Source organism: Bos grunniens, chromosome 8, assembly GCF_055505025.1.
Source record: "Bos grunniens cultivar Pamir isolate PY7600 chromosome 8, Bosgru_T2T1.0, whole genome shotgun sequence".
NCBI lineage: Eukaryota > Metazoa > Chordata > Mammalia > Artiodactyla > Bovidae > Bos > Bos grunniens.
The window spans coordinates 7759181-7777003 of record NC_141172.1 but is presented as its reverse complement, the minus strand read 5'-3'; the positions used below and the strand labels follow the sequence as shown (position 1 = coordinate 7777003).

The following is a 17823-nucleotide window of genomic DNA, read 5'->3' as shown; positions in this document are numbered from 1 at the left end:
AAGAAGGGGAGGCCTCCAGTGTCTTCTTCTCATGGAAAAGTGCCGCTCCAAATTCAACTCTATTCAATATCCTGTAATGAACCACAATGGAAAATTTTTTTAAAAAATGGCTCCAGAGAAAGCAAGCCCAGAAGTGGTGACTAGAGGAAGGAAAAACTTAGATTGCCTTTTTTATAAAGTCGGAATTACTGACTTCAAGGGCAAAGAAGAAATCTCCCTCAAAAGGAGAAAAAAAAAAAAAAAAAGCCTGAGGGTAACTGCCCCCCTCCCTCCCCCACTGGGCTAAACGCTGGGACAAACAAACAAGAAGACGGATGTGCCCAGTAAATCATCTTGGGGTGGGGGAAGGGTTTGAATAGAGGCAAGGAAGAAACGCAGAAGCCAGGCCTAGTGTTCGCTGATTCCAGCAGAGGCCGTAAGCAGCAAGGGGCCCGGGCGATGGGCTACATAATTGGCTAACGAATAATAAAGCCAAAATTGGATATTAACAGCAATTAGTTTCTGTAGAGGCACTGGGGAAAAGAACTGTAGAAAACCCCACTGGGCCTTAAACCGAGGCGATGTGAAATTAAACCAGTGTCTCAATTAAATGGGAATAAATATTGCCACATCAATCTGGGGACGGGTGACAGGCTGAAGGGAAGCCCCCGGGTGACGATGTCCAGGTGCATCTTCCTGTGTGCTGCAAGCTATCCGTGGTGTGACCTTTGTCAGGCACCTTCTGCTCCTGACCTGTGTGTGTGGCCTCTGGTGGCCAACCGGCCCCTTTCCTTGGGTACATCACCTTGGCTGCAGGACTCTGAAGAGGATTTTAAGGATCTGTTAATCCTATGGAGACTTGTATCACTAAGGCTGCACCGGGGTGGGCGCAGCAGCTGAGAAAAAGGAAGAATTGAGTTCTCTTACAAACGGAGACCAGGTCCAGTGGATGGAAGGGCCCTATCACTTTCTGTCTGGGTTGGAGGGCTGGGGTTTGGAGGTTCCCAGAACCAGCAAGAGGAAGTCAGACCCACTTCTCAGCCACTGGGTCCCCTCTGGCACGAAGGCTGCAGGAGAAATGTGTCTTTTTCTTCTGCATTGAGGGTTCTGCTGTTGTTTTGGCTTCTTTATAGAGTTGTGGGGGTGGGGTAAGGAGGGTGTTTGGGGAGGGCCAGGGCGTGTTGCTGGGGGTTGTGGGTCGCTGGGTCCCAGGGGAAGAAGCCTACGCCCTGGAGAGAGGATGGAGGAGGCTGGGTGGGCTTAAAGGGGGCTCCGGAGGATTCCACCCCAAAACCACCACTCGCCAAGGACTTTAACCCTTGCACTCTGCTGGTGGGAAGCCACAGGGATGGCTAAGAAGGGCTTTCAGGTCGAGTCCTCTCCCAGCCTGTTCCCAGGTACCCCCTTTCTGGCTCAGTCTGAGGCTTTCTAGAGTGAGGGATGAGCTGGTGAGCGCCATAGGGCCTGGGTAGACGATGAGGAGGCCCAGACGAGGATGAGGGGAGAGGGACCGAGGAGCCCGCACCCTGCCATCCCCGCGCAAAAGCCAGGCCGGGAAGCACTGGGGAGCTGGGAGGACAGGCTGTTTATCTGCCAAGGCCTTCCGTTGTGCCGGCCTTCGAATCTGAAGGTGTATCCCCGCCCTCCCTTCCTATCCGGACTCTGTAATCTTCTCTGTTGACCACTGTATGTCCATCTGTGAAACTAGAGAGCAGAGGTGCATGCAAAAGCAGCCTCTCCGGGGACTGTCCCGCTGGGAGCCATGGGGAGAGGGTGCTCTGCCCTCTCCGTGTCAGTCCGGAAGCTTCGGGAAATGAGTGTGGACCTAGGTCTTTGGGTCCCCAACTTACTTGATTTGAGCAAGGGAGAAAAAAAAAAAAAAAAGGAAAGCAACTCTGTTCATCTTTGCCTGGCTCAATTTAGGGGTCTCAGGGCATGAGCAGAAAAAGCAAAAGGTGTTGGCATGCAGGTCACTGGGAGCCTAGCACAGCGCCCCCTCTAGCCTGCAGCTCCTGGAAAGGGACTAACCCTAAACTGTAAGAACGTGGCATGAAGCAGCAAATGGAACGTGCAGCCTCCTAGGATCCTAGGTCTCTGTATTTGTGTATGTTTAAGAAATAAATAGATTGGATTTTAGTTTAAAATAAACCTCTCTCCCCCCTTTAATTTGGAGAGAGTCCCTAGTGATTCACAAGGTTTAATTTTTGGGGTTTATGCAGCCCTGACTCAGGTCCTCAGTTTTGGGGTATCATTTCCATTTTAAGACAAACGGAAGGATTAGAAAATGAAAAGGTGAATCCATTGAGAGTTGCTGACACTTCATTTCTGACCCCTGGAACATTCCTTGTTCTCAATAAAGTCTGCTTTAAAAAAATTTTTTTGAGGCCATCTAAATTTGGCGGTTCTCTGCAGGCCTCCAGCAGACCCGCATACAGTGGCTCATAGCAGCACACATGGGCAGGAATGCATCTCGTTTGAAGTCTTTTTCTTGTTCTACGCCTGTATGGGAGATGCAATTATGTATTTTTTATATATATTTAAACTGAAGTCAAATTGAGTAAGACTTGGCAAAAACACCCAAATAAAAGAATTGTAGATTGGACTTGGAAGAAAACATCTTTATTAGGTATTAAAACTGTCATAATTGTTATTGACATACTCAGCACCGTGAATCAGCCAGGCAAGCCACAAACACAAGCCACCAGCACATCCCTCAGCCCCTATTGACTCACTAAACCCACCCACAGAGTAGCTGAGGAAGGGTGGTTCCATCTGTCCTAGGAAGAAGGCTTTACAGCTGCCCCCGGAGGACTCTCTTCTAAGGTTGGAACAAGGGGTGGGGATATTATGTAAGTTCGGTAGAAGGAAAGAGAAAATTATTTCTCTCTAGAGATAGGATAGGTGGATGGATTGTGTGTGTATGTGTTTGTGTGATTCAATACTTTCCGATAAATACCAGCAATAGATATAACTGTGTGAGAAAAATCTCCATTTATGTGTATATGAGCATATGCCTGCTGAGATATTACCCCTACTCCCAAATATTTATTTCTCTGGCTAAGGCTCAAGAGCCCACAAAAACTGTCCCCTTTCCCCACCCTGTGGGCAACAGGAATGTAGTGGTGATGGTTGGAATTTACCTTTGCCTTTGTTAAAAGTTCAGTTGCTTTTCTGCTTAGAGTTCTGGGCCTGGGCGGTCTCTGGCAGGGGAAAGAAGAATGTTACCAATTTTTCCTTTGATACATTTCTAAATCCATCTTAAAGCATCTGATACTGACTCCTTGAGAAACCTATGAGCAGCCATCACGATGAGGACCATAATGATGCTTTTCACAATGAGGACCATAATAATGGTGGTGTGTGTGAACGATGGCATGGGTCTTCAGAGCATATTCAGTCGGCAAACTGCCTCAAACATGTCCCATATTTTTTTAAAAAAATAGTTTTTCCTTTATTTAAGCCATAGGTTGTAATTAGAGGGGCTCAAATGGGTAGAGGTGAAGATATATCGAGAGTTAAAAGAAGACTTCACCTTCCAATACAGGGGGTGTAGGTTCCATCCCCAGTGGGGAGCCAAAATCCCATATGCCTCCCGGCCAAAAAACCCAAACAAAACAAAAGCAGTATTGTAACAAATACAGACTAAAAAAAAAAAATGCTTTGAAAGAGCAGAAATTGTTAGGTTTCTTACCTAGGTATCGCTAGGCATAAACAAGCCTCTAACAGAGCCGAAAGATGCCAGGACTGAACTTCACCCCACACCTCTATTTGGTGCACACAGAAGGGGCCTTGAAATTACCCAGGGGAAAGAGTGGTGTATTCATCGCTGCCATTTCAGCCATTAAAGCCCCCTCCATACAAACACATTTCATAATGAGACCTGGTGAATACTGGAAAAGCCCCAACAAACCCAGAACACTCCCCACACATAAGAGCTTTCTGGAACAAGAGTTTACATAAGTAATAAAATAAAGCATGCCCCTCCCTCCTAATGATCTGCAGCAGGAAGCCGGAAGGCCTGGTCCATGGTGCCTGCGGTTTAAACTCTCAGGGAGAAGCGTGTTAGGTTTCCACCTTAGAGGGACATTACTTGGGAAAGGCGTCTGGAGATGCTGGCAGCAGGCACATCAGCAGAGGGCACGGCCACATCTGATGGAATTACAGGGAAGCAATTAGGGAGATAAAGCTCATTTATGTGAACAACTGTGGGGTCGAGGGTTGGTCATCAGAGGCTTAAGATCAGCCCCAAAGAACTGTCAGAGCAGCCCTCAGAGGAAGGAGAGGAGAACCAAAGAGGGACTGTTTAGAGGGAGGACTATTTTGAAGGCAGTGGCTGCGGGCGCCTCTTAAGACAACACTGGCTAAGGCTCAGGGGCCAGAGAAGCTGCTTTCTCTTCTGTCCTCCAGCCAGGCTGGCCTTCCGGGATCTGAAGGACAGCATTGCGCTTGCAGTTTGCATGATGTGGACTGCAGTCTCCTCTCTGCAGGGGTGAGCAGGTTCTGGTGCATTTCTGTCGGACCCAAAGAAGGTTCTGGAAGTGTCTAGATGGGGCACAGTGAACTTAATCTCACCTGACTCCAGACACTCCCTTAGGAGGGCAAAGGAAGAATCTAAGATACAACAATTACCCAATGATTGGCACATAGTAGGTACTACAAAAATATTCGGGAGGAAATAAGGCTAGGGGTCCATGAATACTAATTGACTGAGTGGGCTAGGCTGAGGCTTTGGCGATGAAAGAGCTCCTCAGCAAGTTTCAGCGGAGACTCTTAGGTTTTGCTTACTGTGTCAGGAATCAAATAAAATCCTCAGCATCCCTTATGGCCTTGGCCTTGTAGAGACAGGCCCCTGCCCAGGGCGGGGAAAAGGGATGATCATAGCAGCCTTCCTAGGTAGGAAGATCCAGTTCTTGGCCTCCTTTCTCTGCAGGGACCTGCCCCGCCTCCATTTTCTCCACCTGGAAATTAATGAGTTTAGGTCTCCACCATCCACTGGAGCTCAAGGTGGGGGTGGAGGCGGTTAAAACAGAGTTAGAAGTGGGATGGGGCTGTGCCTGTGGAGAACGGGGGGATCCGTAGGACCAACTGCTGCTCTAGGTCTGGTGATGTAGAGGAGGCTGATTTGGGTAGCAGGTTCTTCAGGAGGAGGGCAGGTTAACCCTTTGCATTCCCTGAATGGCCTCTTTCAAAAATAATCTTTCCTCACGGCCCCTCCTGTACACATTCTGGTTTTCCTTCTGTTGAGATTTTTAAAAGGCATGAACCCTCCCCTCCTCAACCCTTGGGTCCAGGTAGGTTCCTGTATCTCTCCCCCTCATCATTTCCCGGATCTCTGCCTACAACTGCAATCACAGCCGCAAAGAGGAAGTGAGCGGCTCCCCAGAGTCCTGGCCAGACTTTCAGCTCTCCAGGAGTTTGATGCTTCCCCCCTCCCCCTGTATCTCGATGACTTCCTTAAGCTTGTAACTACAGCTCCACAGCAAAGGGGGACAAATCCCTTTCCTACTCCCTTCCAGCAGGCTCCCCTGCCCCCACCCCAAGAGCAAGCAGAACCCAATATATCTGCAGCCCCAGCCCTGGCACAATCTGCCAGTCTCCTGGATGCCCGGTTATTTGTTTAAAGGGTAAACCAAAAGCTAAAACCAGAGCAAAAAAGCAGCCGTGAAGGAAGGTGTCGACCCTCATACAATGCACCCGGAGCCCAGAGAAAAATCTGCACAGGAAGCACTCCGCAATGCGCTCACAGCATCCTCCCGCCCCATCTGTGCTTGCACAGAGCTGTGTTTCCGTCACAGAATCAGCTTCTGTTTCTCTGAGTTTGTTTGCATCTCTAAGCCCCTGTCTGTCACAAGCTACACACCTCCCCACCCCAAAGGCTTCGGTTGGGGCAGCCCAGCCGGCGCGAGCCCGCGACCCCCGCCCCCCCATCCACCCCCACCCCCTCCCGAAGCCGCGGCGCTGAGCTCTGCGGAGGACGACTGGGCTCTGTGGATCCTTCCTCGCAGGGCCCTCGCGGACCGACGGGTGCTCAGCCAGCCCCATTCTTGGCATTCACCGCGTGCCTTAATTGTATGGACATTTAAATCAAGGTCCGCTGTGAACACGGAGAGAGAGGCCTTTCTCCTGAGGAAGGAGAGGAGGAAGGAAAGGTGGAAGAAAGCAGGGGGGCGGGTGGGGAGAAGATGGAATGAGAAAACGGGAAAAACAAGTAAAAAGCGGCGCGTGTGCGTGCGCACTGACAGCGGGGAAAGGCGTGGGGGTGGGGGAGCGCCGGGAGGAAAGGACCACAGCATCCTCTCTACCGCAGCTCCCCCAGTCACACAGACAATGAGATAACAGCGACGGCTTGCAAAGGCTCTTTGTTCTCCCCCATCCTTTCGGATCCAGGCTTTTTCCTGCAAAGCGGAGGGAGTGGTGGGTTGAGGGGTGTGGGTGTAAGTGGGAGACGGAGGGGTGCCTCCCCCCGCTTTAATTACCCGATTCCCCGCGCCCCTTCCCCGCACCTCGCCTCCCCTGTAGCCCCAGACAATGAAAAAAAAGAACCAAAAACACCCCACCAACCCCACCTCGCCTTAACGCAGCAAATCCTACCCACCCACTTCGCCCTCAGCTTTGCCCAGGAAACTGAGGGGGGCCGGGAGGGGGAAGACGAGGGGAAGGAACCCGCAGGGCAGCAGGCGCTCCGCTGCCGCCTTTACCTAGCTTGCTGAGTCCAGGCGCTACCCGGCCGGGCGTGCCGCAGGGGCGAGCTGCCGGGGTCCGGGGCCAGAATCTGGGGAATCAGCCTTCCAGAACTCGGTTGCTGCAGTCCTCTCGCTCAGGTCCCAAGTGGTGGAGGGGAAAAAGGAAAAGAAAAAAAAAAGAAAAAGAGGGGAAAAAAAAAAAAAAAAACCACCCATAAGACCAAGGCCCATCTGGCCTCTCAACAGCTTTGTCAAGTCTTGCATACGCTAAAATGCTAATGACCTAGATAGCTCATGCAAAATGCAGCAGGGAGGGAGGGAGCGAGGGAGGTGGGAGGGAGGAAGAGAAAGAGTGGGGGGGGGGCACAGCGAGGGAGGAGGAGACGCAGGGGAGGGGGGGGAGGGAAGAAGAGAGGGAGGAGGCAGAGAGAGAGCGAAGGGGAGAGAGACTATGTCTTCGAAACACCCCTACCACTCTCCCCACCCCACCCCACCCCACCCCACCCCAAACTGTCAACGGGCTTTACCAGGTGAAGGGTGGGCACAGATATAAAAGGTCACTCTTGTCTAATGCGCTGGATCCCTGGGTCCAAAAAAAAAAAAGAGCGGGGGGAGAGGATCAGAGGATGAGAGTCCCCAAAACCAAAGGATAATAAGACATTTTCAGCCTTTCCCTCTATACCCTCCTCTACCTCTCCACTCTGTTTACACACAAGTGTGTAAACACTCCTTAAGTGTGTACATGGACATACCAATTTTCCATCAATTTCTCAGATCTCCTATCAACAGACACCAGTATTCTCATCCCCAGCAAAACTCATCCTGTGAATCCAGAGAGGGGTTCAAAAAGACTCCTTCTTTTCGCAACCCTCCTCCACCTGGCCCATCCCTACTCACACTATCCCCTCAGCCCTCCGGCATCATCTTTGGGCTTCGACTCAGCTAAGCCTCCTGTCCCACAGTCTCCTCTTCAACGCCCAGATCTCGAGAGGGCGAGGCCGGGAGCAGCAAAGCCAAGTGAAGTCTATCCGATCTCCCACAGTTCCGCTCCCAGACCCAGACAAACCAGCAAATGGAACCCCTCCCCAACAATGACACCGTTCAATCATACCAAGAGGCTAAATAAAATTCGAGTCCCCTCGGAGGTCCGCACGCCGGGCGGACCGGAGATCACTCGTATTCCCGAGCTAGCGCTCCGGCTCGTCCCTTCTCGCCGAGCCCAAAGTGCTTTGTCCGGGGCGGGGGTGGGTGGGGGGTCCACTCAGGTCTTCGTCTTTTTGTTCTTCTTCTTGAGGGACTGGTCTCAGTCCGCGGCGTTCCAACGAAAGGCAGTACATCTACTGGAATAAAAAGGGATCAAGAAAATGTACATGCACATGAATGAAGGAGGGATGCGGAGAGGCGAAGGATGTCCGCATGTAGGGAGCGGCCGCCAGGGCCCGGCCCTAGTGGCTGCCTTCGCTGGGGAAGGGGCGGGCGGAGAGAAGGCGCTGGTGGTCGCTCTCCCTGGCAGGAGGAAATGATAACCATGATAAGAAGCATCATGGTGATGATCATGAGCACGATAAAAAAAAAAAAAAAAATTCAGAATCTCCCTTTGGTGAGCCAGAGCATGCGTGCAGGAAGGTCTGCACTGCTGGCGGAGGCGGCGGCCGGGGGGAAGGAGAGGCGAGCCGAGTAGGAGGCAAAGGTTGCGGCGGCAGCACCCTCAGATGAATAATAATAACGCGCAGCGCAAGTTGCGGTTCAGCCTGGAAATCCAGCCCTCCGCGTGAACTCGCGTCGAGCGCGGATTGCAGGGGATGGGGAAGAAGAGAGGGGGAGGGGAGGGAGGAGGACGGAGGGGGAGGAGGGGAGAGAGGAAGGCAGAGAGGGACAGAGAGAATTTGGAGCTTTTTCATTTATCCTTACCAAGCCCTAATCTCGCTCGCCGTCCTCTTTGGGTGAGGTCGATCCCCCTTTTAAAAATTATTATTCCTTTAACGGATTATTCAGCTAAAAGAAGCCACATCTGCTGACTGTACCGAAAACAAGAGGATTAGGAGCCGGTCCACAGAGCCGGGCCCGCAGCCCCCCACCCCCTCTCTGCACCAGCACACGTCATTCTCACTGCCCCCGGGTACCTCCCTCTCCTTCTTGCTTGGGGAGAGCTGTGCCAAGGAAAATGCGGATTTGGGGAAAGTGAGAAGTGGGAGCGCTCGGAAGAGCGGGAAAGCCAAGTCGGGAGGTGGCGATTCGCACCCCCACATTCACACGCGCTTCCGTTTATCCGTTTCTATGCTGGGAGAAGGGGGCGCTTTTGCCGTGCCCACACGCGCGGCACCTGCAGTGGGCCGTGCCCTCCGCCTCCTTCGCGTAACCCCGGCCGCACGGGTTCCGGGACCGGCAGCAATCCTACACCCGGTCCCCAGCGCGGCTCCCCTTCCTCCGCCCCGCTGGCCGCCGCCCCGCGGTTGGTCCACCCCCTGTCTCTCTTTGGCAAATGGAGTAGGGGGCTCAGGGCACCGCACGCCCTCTGCTTCTAACCCCAGGCAGGGGTCGCGGGACGAGGGTTTCCGCCCGCCGCGGCGCGGGCGAGGCACGGGGTGGGGTGGCTGCGGGGTGGGGGGGCCCTATGGAGGATGCGGTTGACATCACTGCGGAGACCGCGAGGCTGTCCCACGGCTGCTGCGACTGCAGCGCCTTTGCGCCTCCCCCCTCCCCGCAGCCGGAGCCGGCGTCAGGGCAGGACAGCGGCGGGGGTGGGGAGAGGGGTTGTCATCCGGGGGGAGGGAGTCCCATCCCCGCCCCCCTGCAGTCAAGGTGAACATGAAGGAGAGCGGGCGCGCGTGCCCGCGCTTCTGGGTACGTGCGCGCGCCCTTCCTGGCTCCCCCCGCATCGCGGCCCGCTGCGCCCTCCAGCCAGCCCGCCAGCCCGCGCCGCCGGGGCCAGATGGACGCCCAAGATTAGAGCGCACAGAAGTGCGTCCCCACGTCCGGCCGCCACCCGTCCCGCGAACGTTTAGACTCACTTCGGGAGGCTCCTTTTGTTGTGCTGCTGTGCCCGTGTGGAGTGTTTTTCGGGAGCTCTGGGTTAGCTTGGCCTTAAAGAAGGGCTCACAATGAATCTGCCCGTGAGAACAAAACCCAAAGACACCCCCACCCCGACCCCCAACAAGAAACCCAGCGCCAGCAAGGAGGAAACTTCGGTCTTTTCCCGGGAGCCGGTTCAGCAGCCGCGGGAGTCAACCCTCACCCCGGCGATGTCCGCACACGCAGGTCCCATCTGCTTCCCCTACTCCGGCTTTTCTTCTTTGATGACTTTAAAAGAAAAGAAAAGAAAAATCTAAGTGTCCCTTGGGCAGCGCTGGATTCAGAGCAACGAGCGATGGGTAGCAAGAACAAGCCCCTGACAGCTAAAAGCAGCTCCTTAAATCAGATGGCCCGCGCGCGGCGGCCGGGAGCGGTCCTGCGGGGTCGCAGCAGATGCGCGCCCACCGCGCGGGCACTGTCCCAATGCGTGGTGACCCTGGGCTCTGCCCGGTTCTTGCCAACTATTGGGTATTTGCCCCATTAAAAGAAGAATAGCACAACCTCTTAGCACTGGCTTTTTGCCTCTAGAAGCATAAAAATAAGCAGTTTTTGTAAATTCTAAAAAGCGGAAAGTTTGCTTAAAATCGAGAGAGAGAGACGCGGACAGGGAGAGACAGAGACAGAGAGAGGAGCGGAAAAGAATATAAAACATTCCTGTAGTAGATTTCTAATTTCTGAAGACTGTAGTTTGTAGGAAAGAGCCGTCATCTGTTATGTCTCTCCGGGGAAACTTACCATTCCGATAACGTTGCCCGCAAACTAAAATACTTTCGTGGTGGAAAAACTATATTGGCGGTCGCTTGGCTCAAGACTTCCACCATTTTGATGAGGGTTTTAGATTCAGAACTATGTGTTTCCTATATACTAAGAATTCCTTTAAGCAAGCAGTTCCTGAAGCCCTGCAACGTGGAGGGATGGGGGCCGAGTTCCAGGTAACCCTGACTGAAGGGCAGCGGGACACACTGCTGTTGCCCTTCCCTTGGCTTTTCTTAAAGGCCTGGTTTTGTTTTACTTGAGAACGGTTTCAGTGCGGTCTTTCTGCGCCCGTTGCTGTCATGCAGGATATTTGCTCTCTCATCTTGCGGCATGGGGGGAGGGGAGCAGAGAGATGGTTTTGTAACAGGCTCTGCAGGCCTGAGTGGGAACGCCTTAAACGGTGAGCCCTGGTTTTAAAAAGAAAAGGAAAAAGAAGGAAAAAAAGAAAAAGCAGCTGATGCTGAAATAATAGTTAGAGCATATCCCTGGGGCTTTCTCCAATGAGGGGGTCATGAATCCTTTCCCCTCCCCCAGTCACAGATTTCGTATCTGTTTTTAAACAGTCTCATCAGATGCTGGGACATTTGTGATGGCTTCTTAAAACCTAAACCCTTGGGCTTAAGAGCTGTCTGTTCTCCTGATCAAACTCACCCCAAATACTAACACGTTAAGAAATTACATTGTAAAACCTCCCCAAATCCGATTGACGGGGCTGTTTGGGGCCCATATGGCTGGACAGCTGTGCAACTCCACGTGAAAAGACACCATTGCCCCTCGGATGGTATAAAGCGGGGGTTCCCCAGAGAGCTCAGACATGACCTAAGTATTAGCTTAGCCTGGGGTGAAGACTGAGTTAAATCTCTCTCTTCTTGGAGGTTAAAATAAAGACAGCAACAAAAATTACAAGAGGTGTACTTTTGAATGCATTGTAAATTGCATGCCTCCCGCTGGTCCCTCCAAAGGAAGGAAGAAGACCCTGAGAAATAAACTCTCTTTCCAGCTTACCACAAGCATGATCTTAGGCAAACTGAAGGCACAGGAGGTTGGAAAGAAATATATTATTTGCCAAGCGTTCCGTGTGTCAGTGACATTTGTGGTTCCCTGTTCAGAGAAGTGGGGTTCTGACCTCAGCCAAAGCCTCAGTGCTACCCATAAAGAACGGCCATCAGAGCGCAATTTCCATGGTGAGAAGCTGAAACCGTGCTTTAGAAAGGAAAGCCCATTATGAAATGCAGCCGGATTTAATTTTTAATATGATGGCGGATCCTCTAACGCATTCTTTGCTGGTGTTTGCATTCAGGACGAGTGATTCATCCTGTGGCAGAAATCAAAATAACTCTCTGCAGTACTTTGAAACGGGCGCCTCGTTTTTAAAAGTGTCCTGAAATAGAATATTCTATAACCTTCAAGTTGTGGTGGCTGGAGAAATTGAATATAAGACTCTGTCCCTACAGAAGTGTGCAGGCTAGATAAGAAACAGGCCTGTTCTTACTTATCTATGTGTGCGTTCGTGTGCTGCGTCCTCTTCAGGCCTTAAATATTTTAAAATAAGAGAAAGGAAAAAAAAAACCACAGAAAATGCTCACAAATCAAACTGGAGAGTGAAATGGGAGAAGGGATACTGGTTAGAGGATTAGATTAATAAACTCTGAGTCCAAAGTCAGTCAACATTGTTTTGGAGAAATTATTTCAGTAGTAAAACTACATCTTGTGAAAGCCTTACATAGATTTAACAGATACTGAAGTGTTCCTTTAGTGTCAGTTCCCATCTTTGGAAATAGACCCAGATAGTTCTGCAGTGACTGCGGCTTTAAAAAAATTAAGCAATTTTGGAGATATTATTTTAGTGGCATAACTAATGATGGAACCCTGGAGATCATTTGGTTTCTTTCTTACTCGAATAGAAGAGGAAAACATGGCCTAGAGAGAAGGAGAAATTGCTTCTAGATATCATATGGATGGCTTGTAGCAAATTCAGCGATAAAGTTAAGAACAAAACCAGCTCATATTTTGCCTGGATGTTTTTCTCATATCATACTTGAACTTTAGGTTTTCTTAGGATTTTGTAAGTAACAGCCCACCGATCCTAGCAAGTACCTTTTGTGTGTGGGTGGGATTTAATTTTGAAATTCAAGTTTTTCTCTTTAGATTCTCGAGTTTGATGGATATTTCAGAACAAATTTAGGAACACACACACTGCCAACCTCTTATGGCCCCGGAAGGACAGGCTAGAGTCACACAAAAGTTTCCGAGCATGTGGGAGAGTGAATTAAGCGCCACAACAGGCCTAGAAGATAATGACATAAAGCCGGAGCTGGAGGTTTTGCAGAAGGACCCTGGGACAGAGGTCTGGCAAACGACGTCCTTTCATAATTATTTTGGAGAAAGGATAAGGCGTGTGACAAGTTTCCTGATACAGACCTAGTTTATCAGGTGGCAGTTCTGAAGTCAGTTTGTTTTGTTTCTGCATTATTTAATAAATTATTCATATTGTACAAAAAAAGGGATCTTTGGGGGAAAAAAAACCCGAAAGTGAAAGAAACTGGGGCGTGGTAAAGATGACCTCTATGACCTTGGGTGAGTGAGTCACTCTATCATAGAGGATATGAAACCTTCAACAGGAGATACTTGGAGTAGACGGTTTCTAAAGTCCCTTTCAACACAAATAACATTTGATTCTGTTGTTTAAAAAGCAGAAAATCCACATATTCCCCAGTCTGGAAAATATTGTTTCCCTTTTAAGATCTTCTCTTAGATACCGTTCTTAAGATATCTTAAGATACCATTCAGGTCCTGAAAAGTTGAACCTAGAAAGCTTTAAGGAGGGTTGTATGTGTGTTTCAATGACATTCATCTGAAAGTACAGCGCTCTTTATTCTTGATGACTCTCTGGGTCGGGAGAAGGTCCCTTCAGCAGGTGAAAGCATTTTTCTATAGCTCTGAGAATCCCTTGCCACAGTGGAACTGTCTGCCTGCTGTGCCTGCACATAAGCAGATCCAAGCTGAGCCCTGTAGCAGATTTAAAAGCCCTTCCCTTTAGCTCCATCCTGACCTAGATTGCCGGATGAAGACTAATGATTCATTTGCAATGCTTATGATGGGCATCCAGGCAGGGTCTTCCCTCCCCCTTGTTCGGAAAGAAGCCCTGTTATCCTTATCATATGATATTACCACAAGTAAATATTTTTGTTCAAATTGCTACATAGGGCATGAGGCTATTTCCTAATGAATTATCTGCCCCAGGGAGATCTATAACTTGCCAGTGCTTCAGGCAATTTTTAGCATGTGTCAGATTGTGTTTGCATTAGAGAATTTGGACTGTTTTTTTTTTTTTTTTTGGTGCAGTCAAACTATTCGGTTTTTTCTTTCTGTCTTCCTACAGAGATACACAATTCAACACACCTTTACAAAGAAGAAAGCCTTGTTTGTATTTAATAAGAGTCTGACGGGAGCACGCATGTAAACGGTGTTCTTATACATAAAGGATCTGGTCGTGAAGAGGAAAGAATGTTGGTATTCATATGCCGGATACTGTTTTAATGCAAACTGGACAAGGCTTTCTTTGGGTTTCATTTCAAGGCAGCTACCCAGTAAGTTATGAAACCAGCGCGTTACCCTTGGAAAAATGGTCCTGACTAATAATGAGATGCCAATTGGTGTGTTCATTGCATATACAGATTTGAAGCAGAATTAGTAGAAATTACTGAAATGGAAATCGTGTCAATCACAACTGAGACAGCTGACAAGTCAGAAGGAAAAAAAAAAAGCGCCAAATGTGATTCATATCTTGTAGGATTCTGTCTGAGGATGATTTAAATAAATTTGGACATTAGGTGGTGACAAGATGAAAATGAAAAATAACATCCAATTGGGCAAAAAGACTGTAGTAGGCCTGGGGGAATGTGAAAAAAAAAAAGGACAGGGGAAAGGGAAGATCGAGGGGGTCGTTTGGAGGATGGCTTGTTTGTAATGAATGAATGAATAGATGAAATTTAGAATATTTATTTCCCAGTAGCTGACACTCAGTAGACATTCAACTGTTGTTCATAAAATAAAATCAGTGTCCCTTCTGTGTTGAGCAGCATCAAACAGATTATCTGCATATATAACTCTGCTGGGAGGCCACCGTATCCGCAGTGAGCAGTGTAGCACGGGCAAAGTCAGTTTACTACCCATCTTTAATTTCCAAATGCGGTGGACAGGCATTTAAAAAACAGTGTACAGAAGACAAAGGGCCGCTGCATGCCAGGCAGCTACGGGCCAGGCACAGTGCTGTTCAGGTGTTATCCTTGTGTGATCTAAACCTCACAGCCTTACTAACCCCATTTTAAAAGAAGAGGTAACTGCTTTCCCGAGTGGTTAAATGACTTTGTCAAGTGCATAGACTGGAATTGGAATCCAGTTAAGACCAGCCTCTAAGACTCCATGCCGCAGGCTTCCCAGAAGAAACAGGAACGACGGTATATAATGTAAAGCTGATACAGAGCGTTTGTCCTGCTTCCTGTACCAAGTTGAAGCCAGTAGCATGAGACTGACAGAGCAGATGAGAAACACCACTTAAGATAATTTCTCCTGCTAAACTCTGTTGTACACTATGCAAATATGATTGCAAAAGTGGAACATGATCAACACTTTCATGCTAGTTATCTTTCAAAGATGATACTTGGAGCAATCAACATAAACTTAGTATACTGTATCCTAAATAATAAAAATGTTGGCCTGCATCATTCTGACATTTTAGTACAACCTAGGAAAGCCTATCTGGATGATATGTAGTGATAATAACCTCCATCCAGACAGCATCTTCACAGCCACAGCTTTTTGTCACCTGGGGTAGGGTGGGGGAGGGGAGCTGGAAAATAGAAAAGGACTTAGGGGCTCCCAGAATACCTGGGGGAATTCTTGGGGTGGAGGACTATAAATCAAGATGAATGTACTTCCATTTGGTTCTGGGAGGTCTCCTGCATCCTGTCTCCCTCAAGGCAGGACTGAAAAGCAAGAGCCTTGCTCCGCAGAGATGTTTCCTGTTTTCTGTGCGTGACTAGATACCCTGAGCTGGTCCTAAACAGCCAACACCACCAAAAAAGAAAGAAAGAAAGAAAAAGAATTAAGAAGAAAAAGCCAAACATGGGTTGAAGCAAGTGATGGAAAAGGCAGAAGGTAAAAATAAACAAAAAAATAGAATAAATAAAAAAGAGAAAAGGTAGGAGGGAATAAAAAAAAGGAATGATGGGAATTTAGTTTTTATGGGATTTGTTTCTCTGTTTAATATTTATTTTAAAACTATTGAGCTGCCCGGAACAGGGGCATTGCATTTCAAATTCCTTAACTTGTCGTATGTCAACGATATTACAGATTGTTGTTACGATATTACCAAGAGTTCCTGGTCTGGTAGAGGAGCCAGAGTGCCCACAGAATGCTGTCTGCGTGGGGTGGGCTACTGGTCTGGGAGCCAGGAGGCCAGGTTTCTGGGTTTGCTGCAGTGACCTTGGACAAGGCACTTTCCCCAGGGGGGATGCAGGAGGTGGACCTAGGGCTCCAGCCTGCATTTGTTCTGTTCCCCACTTCTCAGGGCTCCCTCCTGATGCTTGCAGGACAACGTTCCAACTCTGAAACCCTCACCTCACTACGTTTCTTATCCTCATGTGTGCATGCTAAGTCACTGCAGTCGTGTCTGACTCTTTGCAACCCTGTGGACTGTAGCCCATCAGGCTGCTCTGTCCATGGGATTTTCCAGGCAAGGATACTGGAGTGGGTTGCCATTTCCTTCTCCAGGGGATCTTCCCGACCCAGGGATCAAACCTGTGTCTCATGTCTCCTGCCTTGGCAGGCGGGTTCTTTACCACTAGCACCACCTGGGAAGTCCTTCGTCTCCTCAGGAGATTTTAGGAACCCCTGAGCCACTGAAGGATGGCTAGGGGAGACAGAGGAGGCTTTACTGGCATTTCTGAAATTGTACCGGCTTTGCATGGGTCCTTGTCTTCTTCCACCATAGAGGGTGGACTCTCTCTCGGAGAACAAGCAGGAGTCTGGGGGTCCAGACAGATGCAAGACCACATACCAGCTCCACCACCTACTTGCTCTGTTACTTTGGCTAGTTTTTCACATGGAATATGGGAATGATGCTAAGGCAGACCTCACAGGGCTAGTGTTCACTGAGAGAACATCCTGTAAATGCCAGTTTTAGACTTCACTTTCTGTGTTCTCTCTAAAAGACAGGAGGGGGCCAGTGATGATCTCCGCTCCTGTCACCCCCTGTGCCTCCCCAGTAAAAGAGGATGCAGGGAAGTGGGCAGGGAAAAATGCCATGGCCTGTGCTATGAGGTCCGTGGCTGGCCCCAGTCTGAGCAGAAGGGGGACCTGGGGAGGGTTGAGTTCACGACTCACATTCTGTAGTTGATCCACCGTGCTCTCACTGAACAAGCAATTTGAAAACAGCATATTATGAAATAGGGAGAAATACAGCTATGAACTCCTCCTGAATCCTGGTGGGAACGTTTTGGAATCCTGAGGGTCTCAGAAGCTGCCACGTGAATGGAGCTGGAGCAGGTGGGGGTCATTGCCTTCTTGAGATGACCAGCCATCTTGGCCCCCACCCCCATTTTGTGTGGAGTGGTCAGAGATGGAAGAGAAATTCAGAGCTGGAGGAGTGAAGCACCTTCCCTTGGCTCCCTAGTTATCATTAGGTGACTGGAATCAAAGGGGACAGGGCTGCACAAGTGTGGGAAGGGGCAGAGGAGGGTACAGATGAGAAGAGTAGAATTCTATGCGGGGGGCAGGGCGGAGGTGATGTGGAGAGCTGGGGACTTGTTTCCTCCCTGGGCCTGAGCACACCTCTGCAGAACTGCAAGCTTCTGAGGGTCTCTTTCAGGTGGGTAACAGCTATTCCTACCTCAGAGAGTGGTAATCAGGATAAAACGGCACAGTGTATGACAGACGCTTAACACAACACCTCGTCAGAGTACGTGCTCAATCACATTAGCTGAAGACATTTTTTTTAACTAAAAAAAAAGAAAGAAAGGCAGCCATGTTGCTATTCACCAAGGAAGACTGTTAGGTTATCGGCTTTCTTCTTAGTGAAAAAGCCAGGGAAGTTCCCCAACTGCCCGTGGTAATGACATCACCATTAATGGCAGAGAAGGCCAATTGTAACTCCATTTTCCAAGGGTCTAAGTGACCCTCTTTCTTTCGGAGACCTGACTCTTAAAGTTAAGGTCTGTTTTCAAGAAATAGAGAGGCCTACAGTATCTACTCTGTCATCATTTCACTTGTAGTACTGTCTATTAGCAGGAACACAAGGAGACTTGGAAGACTTTAGCTGTGGATGTGAAGT

At 49.4% G+C, this 17823-nt stretch overlaps 1 pseudogene; it reads right to left on the bottom strand.

The window, feature by feature from the left end:
* Positions 1–5682: 5682 nt before the first annotated feature.
* Positions 5683–8218, bottom strand: LOC147366622 (uncharacterized; annotated as a pseudogene).
* Between the last annotated feature and the right edge of the window lie 9605 nt (positions 8219–17823).